This window comes from Belonocnema kinseyi, chromosome 8 (genome assembly GCF_010883055.1).
Source record: "Belonocnema kinseyi isolate 2016_QV_RU_SX_M_011 chromosome 8, B_treatae_v1, whole genome shotgun sequence".
Lineage (NCBI taxonomy): Eukaryota > Metazoa > Arthropoda > Insecta > Hymenoptera > Cynipidae > Belonocnema > Belonocnema kinseyi.
The window spans coordinates 101,519,449-101,536,131 of record NC_046664.1 but is presented as its reverse complement, the minus strand read 5'-3'; the positions used below and the strand labels follow the sequence as shown (position 1 = coordinate 101,536,131).

The window sequence follows — 16,683 nt, the reverse complement described above, 5'->3', positions numbered from 1 at the left end:
TGGACAAATGTCACAATGGGCACAAAACCCAATACTCAAAGGGTCTTAAGATAATAAATAATACTGATATACATACATAATACTGATAAGACATTATATTGCAGAACTTTATAACTATAACGATTGGCAGACTGACGATGACAAAGGAGTTCAAGTCCGACTTTGCAACCTCCGCGTGATAATCTCTGGGTGATGCTAATGCAAGCGGCAACGGCCATTCTTTGTTAATTTTTTCATCTACTTTATATTGGGGGTACGTTTCCAATAAGGGTCAATGGCCTAGTTTACGAGCAGAACCGACACCCCAATCGCACTGACTTCAGCAGTCTGTACCTTGGAACCATTTGAGTTTTGGGCTTTGTGCCCATTGAGATATTTGTTCAGGACGCCGAGACGCGTGACATATCAAAAATTCAGTTAAATAACCGAAACCCAAATTATACTGACTTCGGCGGGCATTATTTTGGGATCCTTTGTGTTTTGGGCTTTGTGCCTATTGAGACATTTGTTCAGAATGACGAAAGACGTAACATATAAAAAATTCAGCCCAATTAACGGAAACCACTTTTCCTATAGGCATGTTACGGGGTTCTTTGACCCCCCTCCCCACGTTTTTCAAATGTCCACGTTTGAAGACACTCTAAATTCGAAAAACAGGTTTTTACGAATGTGTCTGGTCTCTCTGTATGTCTGTATGTCTGACTGTGTGCCTAATAGCTTTTGAAAAATTGATCTATTTGATTGGCCTTTGGTACAATTGTTTAGTGTTCTAAACTAAAGGTCAAATTCGTTAGCCAGCCATTTTGGATGCAAATTCAAAAAGTGGGCACATTTTGAATATTTTTAAGGCTACTTTTTTCAAAATTTAAAAATTCTCTGTACCGTTATTCTTAGTATTCAAAAATTCAAACATTTTCTCCTGCTTACTTATTCATAAAATCAAAAATTACCAGAGTTATAGCATTTACAAAATTCCAAAGAACACACGAAAATGAACATTTTAGGCCAAATAATGCATTATATAAAAAAAATGAATGGAAGAAAGTTGTTGCTTTTTGAATGTTCTACAAGATTATCATAGCAACTTTAAAAAATTTCTTGAATAATCAAAAATTCAAATTTTGACAGCATACAAAATAATGAAAAATCTAAAAATGACATTCTTTGGCCACGCTTTACAAAATGCGGTAAAAGATGTGTTGCCAAAAATGAGCATTTGAAAATGATCTACAAATTTCTCATTAACAACTTTTTGATAGGATGCGTAGTTGCGGCGTTAATTATAAATAACGTCATTAAGAGTAAAAAAATCGGTCCGCTGCGTGGGCATAGTCTTATCACAACTTTTGTCTTTTAATTTCTTTTTCGTCTATTATGTGGGGTTTTCGAAAATTTAATTTTTTAATTTTTTAATGCTATTTTTCAAAGAATAAAGCTAAAAATAGAACTATCAAAAAATTATTCATGCCAAATAAATCATTTTTACATTCTCATCAGAGAAGGTATTAGATTTGTGTAAAATTCGACCCTCCGCCCCCCAGCTTTTGTCAAAAGGTCCACGTTTCAAGACGCCCTGAATCCGGAAAACAAGTTTTTACGAATACGTCTGTCTGTGTGTCTGTCTTTATGTCTGTCTGTGAACACGATGACTTTGGAAAAAAGTAATCTATTAGATTGAGTTTGGTACTCTCTTTTAGTGTCCTGAGCTAAATGCCAAGTTCGTTAGTCAGCCATTTTGGATGAAAATTCTAAAAGTGAGCGCATTTTGAAAAATTTTGAGAGCACATTTTTTCATGATTTAAAAATTCTCTGTACACTTGTTCATAGTACTTGAAGAGAAAAATGTTAATTTTCGATAACCCTACAAAATTATCGTAACAATTTTTTGAAAACAAAAGACTGGAAAACACGTGTTCATGCATGAATCTTGACCGTTTTAGCGGGAAACACGAAGTTATCCGATTCACATCGTGAGCGCCCGCCTATGAGGTACAATCGGCGGATTCGGCTAGCCTCGGGAGATTATCGGAGCTATTCGAATTTTTTAATATAGTGATTTGCCATTTCCTCAACTGAAGATTAAAATTTCTGTTAGCGCCTATCACAGAAAATACAAAAATATCTCCTATTACCTTTCACTTTCTCTTTGTCTATATTAATTTGTAGGATATTTATATTAACTTTTGTACCTCAATCTATTAATTCCTATAATTTCTTTTATATTATTTGAATATGTCATTATCAATTTTTCTTATTCTGCGTTTTAATACATAAAGTATCAATCTTTGCTATTGAATATACCAATTCTTCTTCTAAAGATATTAAGTTTCATATTCTAATTGTAAAGTTTCGTAATTACGCTAATAATAATGTATATATTAACACGATTTCCCTAAATCGTAATCGACTTTATCAATTATGAAAATTGAAATATCAAGTATTATCATAAAATTTCTTTCAGTATTAGTTCAAAAATTGGGGTACATAACCTAAAAATATTAAGGAATCACTACAGCGCATGCCGGAGATATCCGGGTTCTCCAATCACTGTTCGCAACGAGGGAGCATACTATCGGCGAGAAAATGATAGGCCTTTGAAGCTTAACAACTCAGCAAAAAAAATGCTAGCGCAATAAAAAAATAGTCATATAAGAGCTAACAGTTTTCCACGTAAATGAGCTTGAAGACGTTTATGTAAAAAAATGTTCGTTCTTTGCAGACTGAAAAATGTGAAAATATTTAGGATTTTCAGGTACATTTAAGAACAGTCAAGTTGAGAGCATTATTTCTTTTTTAAGTCAATGGGAAAAATTTAAAAAAAAATGCATTAGTACGACGAAAGCTGTTCTGAATCAATTGCAGTTGAGAAATTTGAGAAATAATAAAAATTGTTGCTTAAAAGTACAAAAATCTACGACCATATTATCTTCAGTTCTAATAAAAATATTAAAGCGATTCAAACTGCAAAACGGGTCAAAGAAAGGCACTAGCGGTCGGCAGTAGAAAAAGACCCCCCCCCCCCCTGCTTTCTTAGCAGTTTGAATCGCTTTAATATCTTTATCAGAACTGAAGATAATATAGCTGTACATTTTTGTATTTTTAAGCAACAATTCATATTATTTCTCAAATTTCTCAATTGCAATTGGTTCACAACAGTTTTCCTCGTACTCAGGAATTTTTTCAAAATTCACTCATTGACCCTTGTATAAGAAATAATGCTCTCTACTTGACTGTTCTTAAATGTACCCGAAAATCCTTACTTTTTTTCTACATTTTCCAGGCTGCAAAACAAAAACATTTTTTTACATAAACTTCTTCAAACTCATTTACGTAGAACACTTTTAGTTTTCATATGACTATTTTTTTATTGCGCTAGAATTTTTTTTAGCTGAGTTGTTAAACTTTAAGGGCAGATGCCTATCATTTTTCCCCGATAGTAGGCCATATCCATTAATCCATCTATCCATAAATCGGCACTAAAGTAAAGACACCAGTTAGTGACACTGTTCATTTTCAAAAGTACCGGATTTAGCTTTTCACTTTTGTATATGGTTCCATGACGCGTTTTTTTGTAAGTACACTTCAGGCCCGAAAAGAAAGTTGCCGTTATAGAGGCAAGGGTCCAAGGTGGCAAGAAGGTGGCATTGCTAGGTCAGCCGAGCAACTCCACAACAACGCAGAAGTGTATGAAAAAATCGGCCAGTAGCCACGGCGGTTAATGGTGTCGTCTGCTTCAGTCATTTTCATTCGTTTGCAAAAATGTTAGAGGCAATTTGCTTCAGTTCGCTTTTAGTTACTCAGTATTTAGGTTATGCGAGGTACGAAAATGTCGATGGAAAAAAGAGGAAGCATTTATATTTTGAGGAGAAATATAAGCCTTTACACGAAATGAAATAATCTGCCTGAAAACAGGCTATTTTACAGAATTTATTTTTCGATAGTTAATTTTACAAATGTTCAAAAGAAAAATCTGTCCAAGTTCGATTTTAACACCTTTTACAGTAATAAGATGAATTAATATTTTTTTCAAGTATGATACCATTCACTTTACATTGCATAATTCGAAAATTTTTTAATGGAACACTTTTTCATTTTAGATTTTAGTTTGAAGTTGTAAGTTTTTGATAAAAAAATTATCATTTAACATTGATTATTTATTAAAATATTTAGAAGTTCTGCACAAATTTAAAAGATAATTTCTCAAGTTTGACATTATTTACGAAGTTTGACTCTAATTTACGAAGTGTTCAGTTAAACAAATTTTTATTTTGCAAGTTTCAATGTTTCGAGCTTAAAATTTATTAAATTTTACATTTCATTCATTGATTCTTTATTTTAAAATTTTGAAAATGATAACGTGGATTTAGACTTTTTGGAATTAAATCTGGATCTTTAAACTCTATATTGTATAAAAGTAAGAAATTCTCAATTTCGCTGCTTAGGTGCAATTCATTTGAACTTGTTCTGTTGAAAAGTTTAAGTACCTTTCATACAATACGTGTGAATTATTGAGCATTCAAATACAACATTTTTCAATTGAAAAACTTTTAAACTTCAATTTAAAAAGTTTAGAATTTTAGAGTTCCAATTTGAGTGCTTTACCCAAGTGCGAAGTCACATACGGCCCAACATTGGCAATAGTCGGCAAAAATATTGCCGAAGCTCGTCTGCCATTTTCGCGCCAATGACGAAATGATAACTATGGCCTTGACTTGGCAGCCAAGGATCGGCTGCCATTGTCGGCCCAACACTGGGTACCAATACCGGACCAACCTGGATGCCGGAGTTAATTCAAAAGCTGATAAAAAATCATTGAATTTTTCTTAGGACGCATCTGCTTAATAAATTCATCCTTTTACGACTGCATATCGTTTGAATATTATTAATAATTTTAAGAATTGAAATTGCATTTAAACATTTTGGTAAATTTTAACGACTACTATTATAGTTTAAGGATATGACAAAAAAGGTGTTTAAAAAATAAAGATTATTTGATTGCGGGTACCTTGAATTTAAATATTAATGGTCCTGTTTAGATTGAATACATATATTTCATTTCGAATATTATATTATAAATAAAATTTCTAACACCAGGTGGTATCGAACCTATATCTATATACCAAAATCTATCGCCCAGCAGTCGGAAGTGCTAACTACTGCGCTAAGCCGACAAGTTGAAACTGTGAAAAAGCTATCCTCATAAGTTACAGTTCAGAAAAGTTACAGAATTAAATTTTAAGCTCTCTTTTTCTAATTATTTATTATTATGCGACGTAACGTAAATGTAAAATACACGAAATTTTAACAGGAATACCAAAACAATAATTTAGATCGCTTACAATTTTTCTTTGCGTAATATTTCGTTTTTTCAGTTACTTTACAACTTTTGCAATGATAGCAAATGTAATTTTTCATAAACATTAACAATTTTTAATAACAGAACTTAAAAAATATCATCGTGAACTTTGACAATTTTTCAATAATTTTTTTATCTTTCGTGTAAGATTTGTTTTTTAAGTGCTAAAAGTGAGACTTAGCGTAATAAATTGCCTATATTGAGCCAAGCATCTGTGAAGAATTGGCAAATATAAATAGCCAATATAGGGTGCCAGCACTGTCTCAACATTGGGCCGATTTAAATAAAACATGGTGTATCGTGCTAAAAGTGACACTTGGCCCAGTAATGTTCTGCCACTGGGCCAGACTTTGGCTGATCCTCGTGAAACATGGGTCCCCGTACTAAAAGTGATAGCTGGCACAACAAAGTGCCGATACTGGGCCAAGCATCGGTGCAGGATCGGCAAATATAAATAGCTAATATAGGCTGCCAGCACTGGCTCAATAGTGGGCCGATTCAAATGCCGATATTGGCCCAATATTTTTAGTCGACCTTTGGCTGCCGAAATTGGACCAAGAATGGGCCTTGTATTCAGCTTCGGCAATTCGCACTTGGGTAGTTTTTAGATTATTATTGATTATATCAAATGGAAGAATGATCCTCAGAGTTAGAATTTTTTCATTTTATTGACCGTGAGAAACGTTTTCGGACAAAAAAACCGGGAATTTTTTCTTCGATTAATATGGCCACCCTAATATATGCACGTACATACTTAAAAATAATAATTTTATGCAGTTTGATTTACGAACACAAGCAGTTGCACATTCATTATGAAATTATAAAATCAAAATGGCAAAAATACACAAAAAAAATATTTTTTGAGACAACACTCAAACAGATATGATTCAGGTGGCCCTGATTGTTTATGGTTTGGCACGTCCCGAGTTTGTACGAAGGAGATAAAGGGTACCCCCAAAACGGCTTTTACAGTGGGACTTGCTGAATAATGGCTTCAATGTACGCATTGCCTGTTAATAATTATCCATTTTTTGTGTTATTTTTACGAGTTGATGGGTTAGGGACCATTTTTCCAGCTCCATCGCCCACGTAAATTTACCTTTTCTTAGGCCAAATATTTAGTACAGAATTTGTTCAAATTTGTACAATCAAAATTAGAATTTGTGCATCAATGGAAATACCTGATTTTTCAAAAAACACTGGCGGGGCCAGCGAAACGTTTCCCTGGCCCCAAAATTATCAAAAATAAACTTTACATGGGTGCATTATTTTCGTCTTAATTTGTTCAAATATGTGCAACCAACTATAACCCCTAAAACTACGCTTTGTGCGGAAAAAACCATGGCGGGGCCAACGAAACGTTTGGCTGACGACAGAAAATAGTGCACCCATATAAAGTAGTTTTTGTATAATGCCGGCGTAAGCGAACCGTTTTGTTGGCCCCGCCATGGCGTTTGCCACATACGGGTTAGTTTTTAGGGTTTGAAGCTGGTTGCACAAATTTGAGCAAATTAAACGAAAATAATGCGCCCATATAAAGTTGATTTTCGATTATGTCGAGGCCAGAAAATTGTTTCCCTGGTGTTTTTCACATTTGGGTTGGTTTTTAGGGGCTGAAGTTGTTTGCACAAATTTGAACAAATTAAGTTGAAAATAATGCGCCCTATAAATTTGATTTTTTTTTAATGACGGGACTGGCTTTGAAATATTTTGCTTGTCATGCTTTTTCGTTTGTCGCACACGGGATAGTTTTTAGGGGTTGCATTTAGTTGCACAAATTTGAACAAATGAAGATGAAAATAATGCGCTCATGAACAGTTTGTTCTCGATAATGTCGGGCCTGGCGAAACGTTTCGCTGGTGTTTTCTGCACTTGTCTGCACTTAGGGGCTAAAGTTGGTTGCACAAATTTGAACATATTAGGACGAAAATAATGCACCCTTATAAAGTTTATTTTGTATAATGTCGGGACCAGCGAAACATTTGGCTGGCCCGCCAGTGTTTTTTTGTTGAGAAATCAGGTACTTCTGGTGATGCACAAATTCTAATTTTAGTTGTACAATTATAAACAAATTCTGCGCTAAATATTTAGCGGAAAGAATTAAATTTGCATGTGTGGTGGGGTCAGCGAAATGGTCTTAAATACTAGAACATCATTAAAAATGATATTTCTAATGAATTTGCAACTACATACCGTGTCAAATAAAGGCTGTTATTATTTGATATACACGTATGGCTATGCTTCTGGACACCATAACTTCAAAGCTCTTCACTGACGCGCCACTCTAACAACACAACTTTTCACATATTTTTCCAATAAGAATGACCATAAGAGTTGTAGATATGTTGAAACAATATTAAAATTAATAACATTAACGTTTTTTTTATTCCAAATACGACTGATCATACTTGAAATAAATGTTCCTTAATCCTGTCACTGATCTGTCTCTTTACGAATTTCCGGACCGGTTGTCATTATTGCTCATAATGAATGATTATGCAAACCTTTGCCCTTCATACACTTAGTCCTCAAAACGCACATTCGCCGACTTAAACGTCACTCCTTATTTTGCACGATGTTTGTTTATACAACACGGCACTGGAGAGACTCGCTTGTGCTTGCTGAGTGCTCTCTCTACTTATAAAAGTGCGAGAGGCACGCGTCTAGGAGCCACCATCGGATTTTGAATATGTTTTATACATTTAATATTAAAGCATACTACTTTTTCCGAAGCTTTCATTTAAATTTTAATGGCAATTACATATTTTAATAAATGAATAGTCGGGAGCCATAAAGGGCTAGACCTTATTCGAAAATTTTTTCAGGATAACGGAAAAACTGTTCACCGAGTACGCCTGAGGATAGTACCTTGAGGAAATTTCTTATTTTATTAGAAGCAGTAAAATTCAATTCTTTCATGTTCTGAACACAGCACGACACGTAAGACAGATTGGACAATACAAAAAGCCACAAAAGTGAATTTTGAAAATTGCTTGGGTTAGCCCCTTTAGTTTCCGACCATTCAAATAAAGAAATACATCCAGGATGTAACTTATTGGTCGCATGTCACTGACTTTGTGTCTTTACCTTATCAGGTCATAACAGGTTCCTCAAATAAACAAGGTAAACAATTTTTTTAAATTAATAAATAGATATTATTAGATCACAAAAGTTCATGGAAGTTTTGTCAATTGGTCTATCAATACGCCTTTCAAATATTTACGAATTTACAATGAAGTTTTTATATTATCGTAAACATAAAGAAAATTTTATATTTTTTTCAGTAAAATTTAAAAGGAAACATCGATTCTGAATGACCGAATTTAATTATAATAAAATATGTAGTCTATAATAAACGTAAAAGGCTAAACTAATTAAATAAAATTCAAAGAAAGTCAAAGTGAGATCATTTCTTAAGTTTTAATTAATAGGGTATCGAGTTTTCCTCTGATTATTCCTGTAAAAATGTCAATTTTTATCAATCTCACCATCCCTGTACATTGTTTTTTGCTGATTTTAAATGACTATAAAGTCAAGTAAAAAATATTGTTTTAACATGGTGACCACGTGCTATTCTAATCCACGTTAAAGCATTACCAAGTGGTAACATATAGGGGCATCTATGTGTGCAAAATTAAAGCATTCATCAAATGTTAATATTAATTATTTTCATACAATAAACAAATAATTGGAGTTAATTTTCAGTAAAGTTAACATTTTGGACACACCCTCTCCGAAATTTTAACCTCCATTTTGATTTATATATAGCTTATGAATATTCTTATCCTTTAATATTTTCAATATTGATGAGCTCTAAGTCTTTAACATATATTTCGCAATCCAGATTCAAATTTGAATCAGCGATTAGCTTGCCATTTGTAAGCTGAGCGTGTTATCGACTAATGCAAAGCAAGCCTCGATATAGCCGCTGGCATAAGGCCTTTAGTGCATTAAAAGAAGGCGAAAGAAGGGTAAGCAGTAGACTATCGTGACTCAAGGTTGAGGGGTACAGGACTTATCTCGCAAGGACTTTTTAAGATTAGCCTCTTGTGTCATATTAAACGTGGACCATTTAAGCCAGCCTTCCGAAATCCGGCTTTAATCCCATCCTACAAGATCAACTTTCACCTGACAATCATCCCCGAGGTGCCATGCTGCACATAAATAGCTACTTGTCGGATCATTTTGCGGAGTAATCTTGAATTACGCTCCAGATTAGTTCGGTAGTACCAACAATTTTTTATATACAAATATCAGGGATGTATTCGTTATGGAACTAATCTCAAAATCATTTTTTTGTGTCTTAAATACCTTCTATACATAAATTTAAATATTTAAGAGCCAATGAGAATATTTTCTTGATATTTGAAGATACAAGGGTGAATAAAATTTGAAATCATTTGTTTCATTGCATTTAAGAAAAAATTCGAAATTCCAATTGAAATAATGGATAAAAAACTTTATTTTCAGTCTCAGTTCTCAGACTCTTACCATCGAGTGCAAATGGCACATAATTAGCGCCTTACCCTCTGCAGAATTCTTCGACCCCTAGGTAGTTGAAACAAAACGAATTAAAGCATTTCTACTTGAAATCAAGGAGCGGTTAGCTTCCTGTTTCCTTTTTTTCAGCATGTTTCGTTTTCTTAGCCCTCTCTGTTACCTTCCAAAATATTATTATTTCAACAGTCGGCTCTTCTTATTGTACGTCATTTGTTTTCATTTGCTTCTTCGTTAAAAAGGGCAAAAAGAGGACTGTGAGAATTAGCAGAAAAACGTTTCCCCGACTCCGCAACCAGTTTTTCTTGCAATTTTCTGCGGACTACTTGTTATGCAAGTTTTCTGCTCCAATTGACTTCGAATCTTTTCCTTTTTTCTTTCTCTCTTACATAGTCAGTTATTCTCTTGATTATTTTTCGCCTGAATTCTTCCACAATTTCAAAGATTTCATATATTTTCTTTCAAAATACAATGAGTAATCAAAATTTAGGAGAAACTTATCTAACATAACATATCATTAAATTAAGAAATATTTGGGAAAAACAAAGAAGTAAGTGGTCTCTCACTTGAATGCTATAGTTTTTTCCCATCGAGACACTGCAAGTTTAAAATACTATTTGAATGGGACTAAAATTAATTTTCTTTCCTGCGACTTCAATTTAGAAATAAATACTAATATGATATTTACTCAACATATTTCATGGCAGAAAACACGCCGTACCTGTCCATATCCGGAATCGTACCACTTTCGCATGCTAGGCGTTCTGTTACTTCAGTGGTGCATCACTTTTCTAGTCAGACGCACACGTCAAAACAACGTCCGCGCTTCCAGTAATTCACAGATGAATAGGAATGTGCTCTTAACTGATGAAAAAATCTGAAGATGAAATATTTTAACACATTAGTAGATTGTACACTCCTACTAAGAATTTAATGCTTACATCCATAATGGATCGGTACTGAAGTAATTAAATTTTTTAAATGAGGCAAAAAATATAAGACTGTCTCTATATGTGATAGAGTCTATAATTCTCCAATTTTTTTTTCTGTTGGATCCTTGAAATTACTTTTCTCTCGGTATTTCGTCTGTTGTCGATATTCTATGTTCTGGTGACTCGCGAGAAGTGATTCATTTTTTTCGGCATATTGCGAGCTCTGAGAGCCTAACGGCCCTCGCCAAGGAAGGTTGGGGCTTTGTCCAATTAAACGTCCAGCTTTTCGACCGACGAGGCGCGGCTTCGCATATTTCTGTCTGGAGAGGCAACCAAGAGGGTCTGCCGAACGATTCGGCTAGGCTGGAAAAAAGGAAAAACTCCTCCGCGGATCGTGATTCTCCCCCCTGCCAACCCCTGAACCCTCAATCTCAACCGTCGACTCTCCATCCGAATATTTTTCGGATGTCCAACTTACAGCAATTAGCTCAATAATTTCCTTTCGGTCGCCCGCTTCCCGTACTTTGACAGCTTGTCCCTTCGAGACTTTCCATCGCCTTTCTTTCCTTGGTCCTTAAAAATTGACATTTATTTCTCAATTTCTCAACTTTTGAGATCCTTAAGACGGTGATAATTCCCTTGGATTTATTAAATGCATTAAATTTTTATATCTCCCTAATTTGGAATTCACTTCAAAAAGTGTTCAAGAGATTTTTAAGGGCGCTATAAAGATTTTATGGACAATTTTTATCGCAATATATCGAATTCGTTTTAAAAGAAATTGAGTGTGAAAGACAACAAATTAAAAATTTTTATTATTACAATATTACATTGAAATTCCAAACTTGTTTCCTTGTACAATTTTTTCCTGGTTAGCAATAAAAGTTGGTTTATTTAGAAATTATTGGAAAAAATGTTAAATTTTTCTTTAATCAAAATATCAGGAATGTGTTGCAGTTATTTTCAAAAGATTATGTATTCTGATGACTTGTAATGTTAGGTAGAGATTTATGTCTCTTTATTAAATTTTATTGATACAAGGTTTACAAATTTTTGACAAATTGGCTAAATTACTTAGGTATAGTTAATGGATATTCTCTAAACCAATTACCTTAAGCCGACAGGGAGTCGCGAAAGTTTAAACTTGCATAGACGTTCAATCTTAAAATTAAACTAAGAAGTTTTAAGAATGAAAATAAGGTCAAATCCTTTTTATAGTTAGCATTGAAAAAATCAATGTTTTCATCAAGTGGTTAAGGGAAAATAAAAAATTTGTAAATTTTTGTGCAACTTCATTGTAAGTCCTACTTTCGAGGTCGGTGTTGCAAAAACTGTTTAATGATTATATCTATTGTAACTTTAGAATATACAGAACCACAAAATTAAATAAAAAACTGCATAAAGCAGTATTTGCTTGGTATACTTGTTCTACAGACCTTATATATTTACACAAACATTTACTTATTTTAAAAAGAAGCGCCATATTGATCTTTCAAAATTAATAAGTGCAATTAAAATATTTTCCTAATCTGTACACCATAATGCAATTCAACGCATCGGATGGTTCTCCGTACTCTTCCTCAAGAATGGTAACTCAGTAGCAATATCGCAGAAATACATAAAGATGTGCCAGTATAGGAAAAATTGGTTAGCCATATAGTCAGAATTTATTAAGATATATTTTTGTTCTAAGTGCGATTATTTTCATATCATAGAGAAAGGAAGTGAAAAGTTTTCTGTAAATGATTTTTACTTGAAGAAATATTAAAAAATCGAACAAGCTAGTCTGTAACGACGCCATATATCACAATGTTTATGAATAACCTCATTGTGTAGAAGTAAAGTTTTAATTCTTACTGTTTACTGTTTGCGCTTATTCCATTTCGGCCTAGTAGGCATATATAGGCACATATAATATGATAGGCACATATTAAAACTTAAAGAATATAAGTGTTCTTTTCTGAAGACATTTTACTAACTGGACAAAACCTTTGCTTTCAATACAAAGGCTGAACACTTATGTCTTGATTCAGAAAAACATAATATTTAAAAAACATTTAGATGATAAAACGTATTTTATCGATGTCAGTAAAAGGCACAGTATCGGGTCGGGCTTTCGGAGACTGCGGGTTTAGCGGGACACGGATCGATCATAATCGGGATAATAACGGACAACGGACCTTTCCTATGCTAATAAAAATATAAATTTAAATTTTTGAGCTTAGAAATTACATTAACTAAATTTAAAGGCTATACTAAAAATTTAATTAGTTATTTTCTGTAGAATAATTATATTAGAACAGTATTTTCGTTTTATTAGTTATTTAATGTAAATAAAACACTGTTCGGATGTAACTGTGCTGCGGAATAATTTTCTTTTACTGTAAAAAAACAAAGTCTGTGCATTCCTATATTATTAATGTTTTTATGTATACATTTTTAAACACTGCAGCTCATGAACTTATAACAAGTACTGCAGACAAAATAATTTATATGTCAATGCTAAATATTCTTTGGCAGCACTATTCAATAAATGGCATCAATATTCGCATCGCTTGTTAATAATTTTTCATTTTTCGTGTGATTCATACGTGTGACAGGGTTAGTAACAGCTATGCACTTTTTAATGCCAGCGTTTATCCCCTGTCACTAACAAGTCCAAAGATGCGCTTAGAACCGTTTAGTGACAGAAACACGTGATAGTGCTTAAAATTGTTGGTGTTTGTTTCTGATGAAGCAAATGAGTATAAAACATTTAATAACTATTTTTTAATTTTATTTGAATGGGAAGATTGTATACTTTTATTAAAATTTAATTCGGTAAATACTTGGAATAGTAATAATATGATGTGATGAGCACAAATTGTTGTCGACCGTTTACAAGCTCATATGATAGCAGGCGATTTGTTACTAGAATTTTAAAAAAAATCATTTTCTTACGAATTTACTTATTACTTTAGGACCAGAGTCCATACCGTATCAAATGTTATTATTGCTGTTGTATTTATATTTATAAATGTATTATATGCTGTTATTATTTGACATATGCATATGAATATGCTACCGGACACCCTGACCTCCAAGCGGTTCAATGACGTGCGATTCTAACACCACACTTTTAAAGATTTATGCGGTAGGAATGGCGATTAAAGTTAGAGACAAGTTGAAAAAAAAGTTAAATAAAATAATACTTTTTCAACTCCAAAACTGACTGAGTTTACTTGAAATACATTTTCCTTGATCCTGTCACTAATCTGTCCCTTTACGAATTCTCGGTCCGGTTTATCTTATTGCTTATAATGAATCATTATACAAACCTTTGACCTCCAGACACCTTATCACCGGCACACAAATTCGCTGATTTAAATTGTATACCTTATTTTGTACGATATTTGTTTCATAAAAACGAAAACATATTTGTATGAAATTCAATATTAAAACATGCTATTTTTTACTAAGTCTTTATTTACATTTTGATTTCAATTAAATTTTTCAATAAATCAAAAGATTAATCTATGGTGTCACTAACTGGTGTATTTACCTTGTACATAGCTAACTTTTGAATCGTCTTATTATCAACTGTGCCCGTCTATTGGGTTACTTACCTTAGAGAGGGGATAACGCACTCAGAGTGTTGATCGAGGAAAAAAGATTTTTTGCGACGCAATAAACAACTTGTCGTTTTTTTGTTAATAATTGACGAATCAAGTAGATTTTTCCGTATTCTTAAGACATTTGGGAGTATTATATTGAAAAATCAGATGAATAGGTTTGATATTTGCTGTATAAATCTGTAGTTAAAAGCTTTTTTATTTTATAAAACTTTTAATTTACAACGTAAAAACGAAGAGTGTAAAGAAACATGTAATGATATAATGTATGTGGAAAAAGCAAGTTTTGTAAACAGAAACATTCATTTGATTTTAATACATTGTTAATTACTTTTTCCTCAACATAGATCATTATTATCGATTCTGATACATACATTTGCATAGCTTCAGAAATACTTTTGGGATACAGTCCTACAGCTTTTAAAAATATATACGAAATAAGATCTTTTTTTCTTTGCTCTACTTCTTCGGCTGTGCATTCATTACAATCAAATATTAATTGTAACAAAGATTTTCTTTTTTCACGAAGAAAATGCACTAGATTTTGCGAATCGTTTTTCTCTTCCTGGGTAACACCAAAAGTTACGAGCATTCAGATTTTTTCCTACTCCTTGAAAGTTATAGATTTTTTGTAAAAATTGTTTAAGAAATTCCATCATAATCGAAATAAAAATTAGTGAAACCATTTGGAAAATAATAAATTTTTACTGCTTTACTTACTTTCAAACCTTTTGAAATTACGAAACTTTTCTTAATTTGTACTTTAAAATCATGAATGTATCCTAAAAGTATTTCTAAAGCTGTTTAATTGTATATATTAGGATTGATAATAATGATCTATGATAAGAAAGAAGTCATTCATATTGAATATTTAATTAAAATAGGAAGGTAACGGATTCTGAGAGGAGAACACAATTGATATATTTGAGGATAAGAATATAATTACTCAAAGCGATACAGAGAACGCAAGCAAACTGAGCGATCAGCTTGAGCTTGATTCATTCGTATGAAGCCCAGCTTGGCCGTTGCTAGGCAAGAGTAGAGGTCAGAAGTTCAGAATGTCGACGGTGTAACATACTACGAGCAAAAGATATGAGAAGCATATAAACCTAATAATTCACTATGTATCAAAATCCAATAACAACCTATTGGTCTGCATTTTTAATATAATAATCCCAAATGTCTAAAAAAAACCAGACATTGCTGACTTTGGCCAAATTCTAAATAAATATTGGAATTTTCTAGCCCTTAGTTTATTCATTTTTACATTCTCATCTAATGAGAAGGTTTTGGTTTTATGTAAAATTTCACTTTGTCGGTTTTCATAAAATCTTAACGTTTTGAAACCCACTGAGTCAGAAAAAACGATTTTTACGAAGGTGTTTGTCTGTCTGTCTGTATTCTGTAGGCACGAGAACTTTAAAAAATTGATCAGATTGGGTTCTGATTTTGCACACTTTTTTAAGGCCTAAAAAGAAAGAACAAGTTCGTGAACCAGCTATTTTGGATCAAAATTCAAAAAGTGAGCACGTTTTCAAAATTTTTAAGACCACATTTTTTCAAGAGTTAAAAATTCTATGAACGGTTAGTCATAGTACTCAGAAACGCAAACAACTTATTTTGATGACCTTTTTCTATTAAAAGAAAATTCTAAGAATTATAGCATTTTTAAAATAAATAAAAAAAACTAAAATGAACGTTTTAAGCCAAACAACGCATGATATCAACAAAAGTCAACAGAAGAAAAACGTTAATTTTTTAAAGCCCTACAAAATTATCATAACAAATTTTTTTATTTAGTCGAAAATTTAGAATTTTATCGTACGAAAAATAATGAAAAATCCAAAAAGTCCATTTTTTGGTCAAACTATGCAAGATACGAAAAAATTGAATTAACAAAAATTACGCGCCCTGAAAAGATCTACAAATTTGTTGACAATCACTTTTCGATAGAAAGCTTAGTTTTTGTTTTTAGTCGTCAAAAACAATATTAAAAATTAAAAATTAAAAATAAATAAATTTTTTAACTAACGACATAAGCTACACAAAAAGAAATAAAAGAAAACTTGTTTATCGAAAAAAAGGCTACAAATCTTTATTATTACTGTTTTATAGGATGCGCAGTTTTTGTTTATTCGTAAATGAATCAAACTAAAAAGATTAATTTCTTGACAAACAACGCAAGCTACGAGGGTAGTTCAATAAGTCCTTAGAATGAAGTATAAAAACATTTTTTTTGGGTAAATTTTTTTTTATTTTTCAACATAATCTCCTTGGAGCTCTATAC

The 16,683-nt window shown here is 32.5% G+C and overlaps 1 protein-coding gene across 1 annotated transcript in view; it reads left to right on the top strand.

Moving 5' to 3' along the window:
- Positions 1 to 16,683, top strand: part of LOC117179092 — an 887,384-nt gene that overhangs the window by 405,685 nt on the left and 465,016 nt on the right. The window lies entirely within an intron of this gene.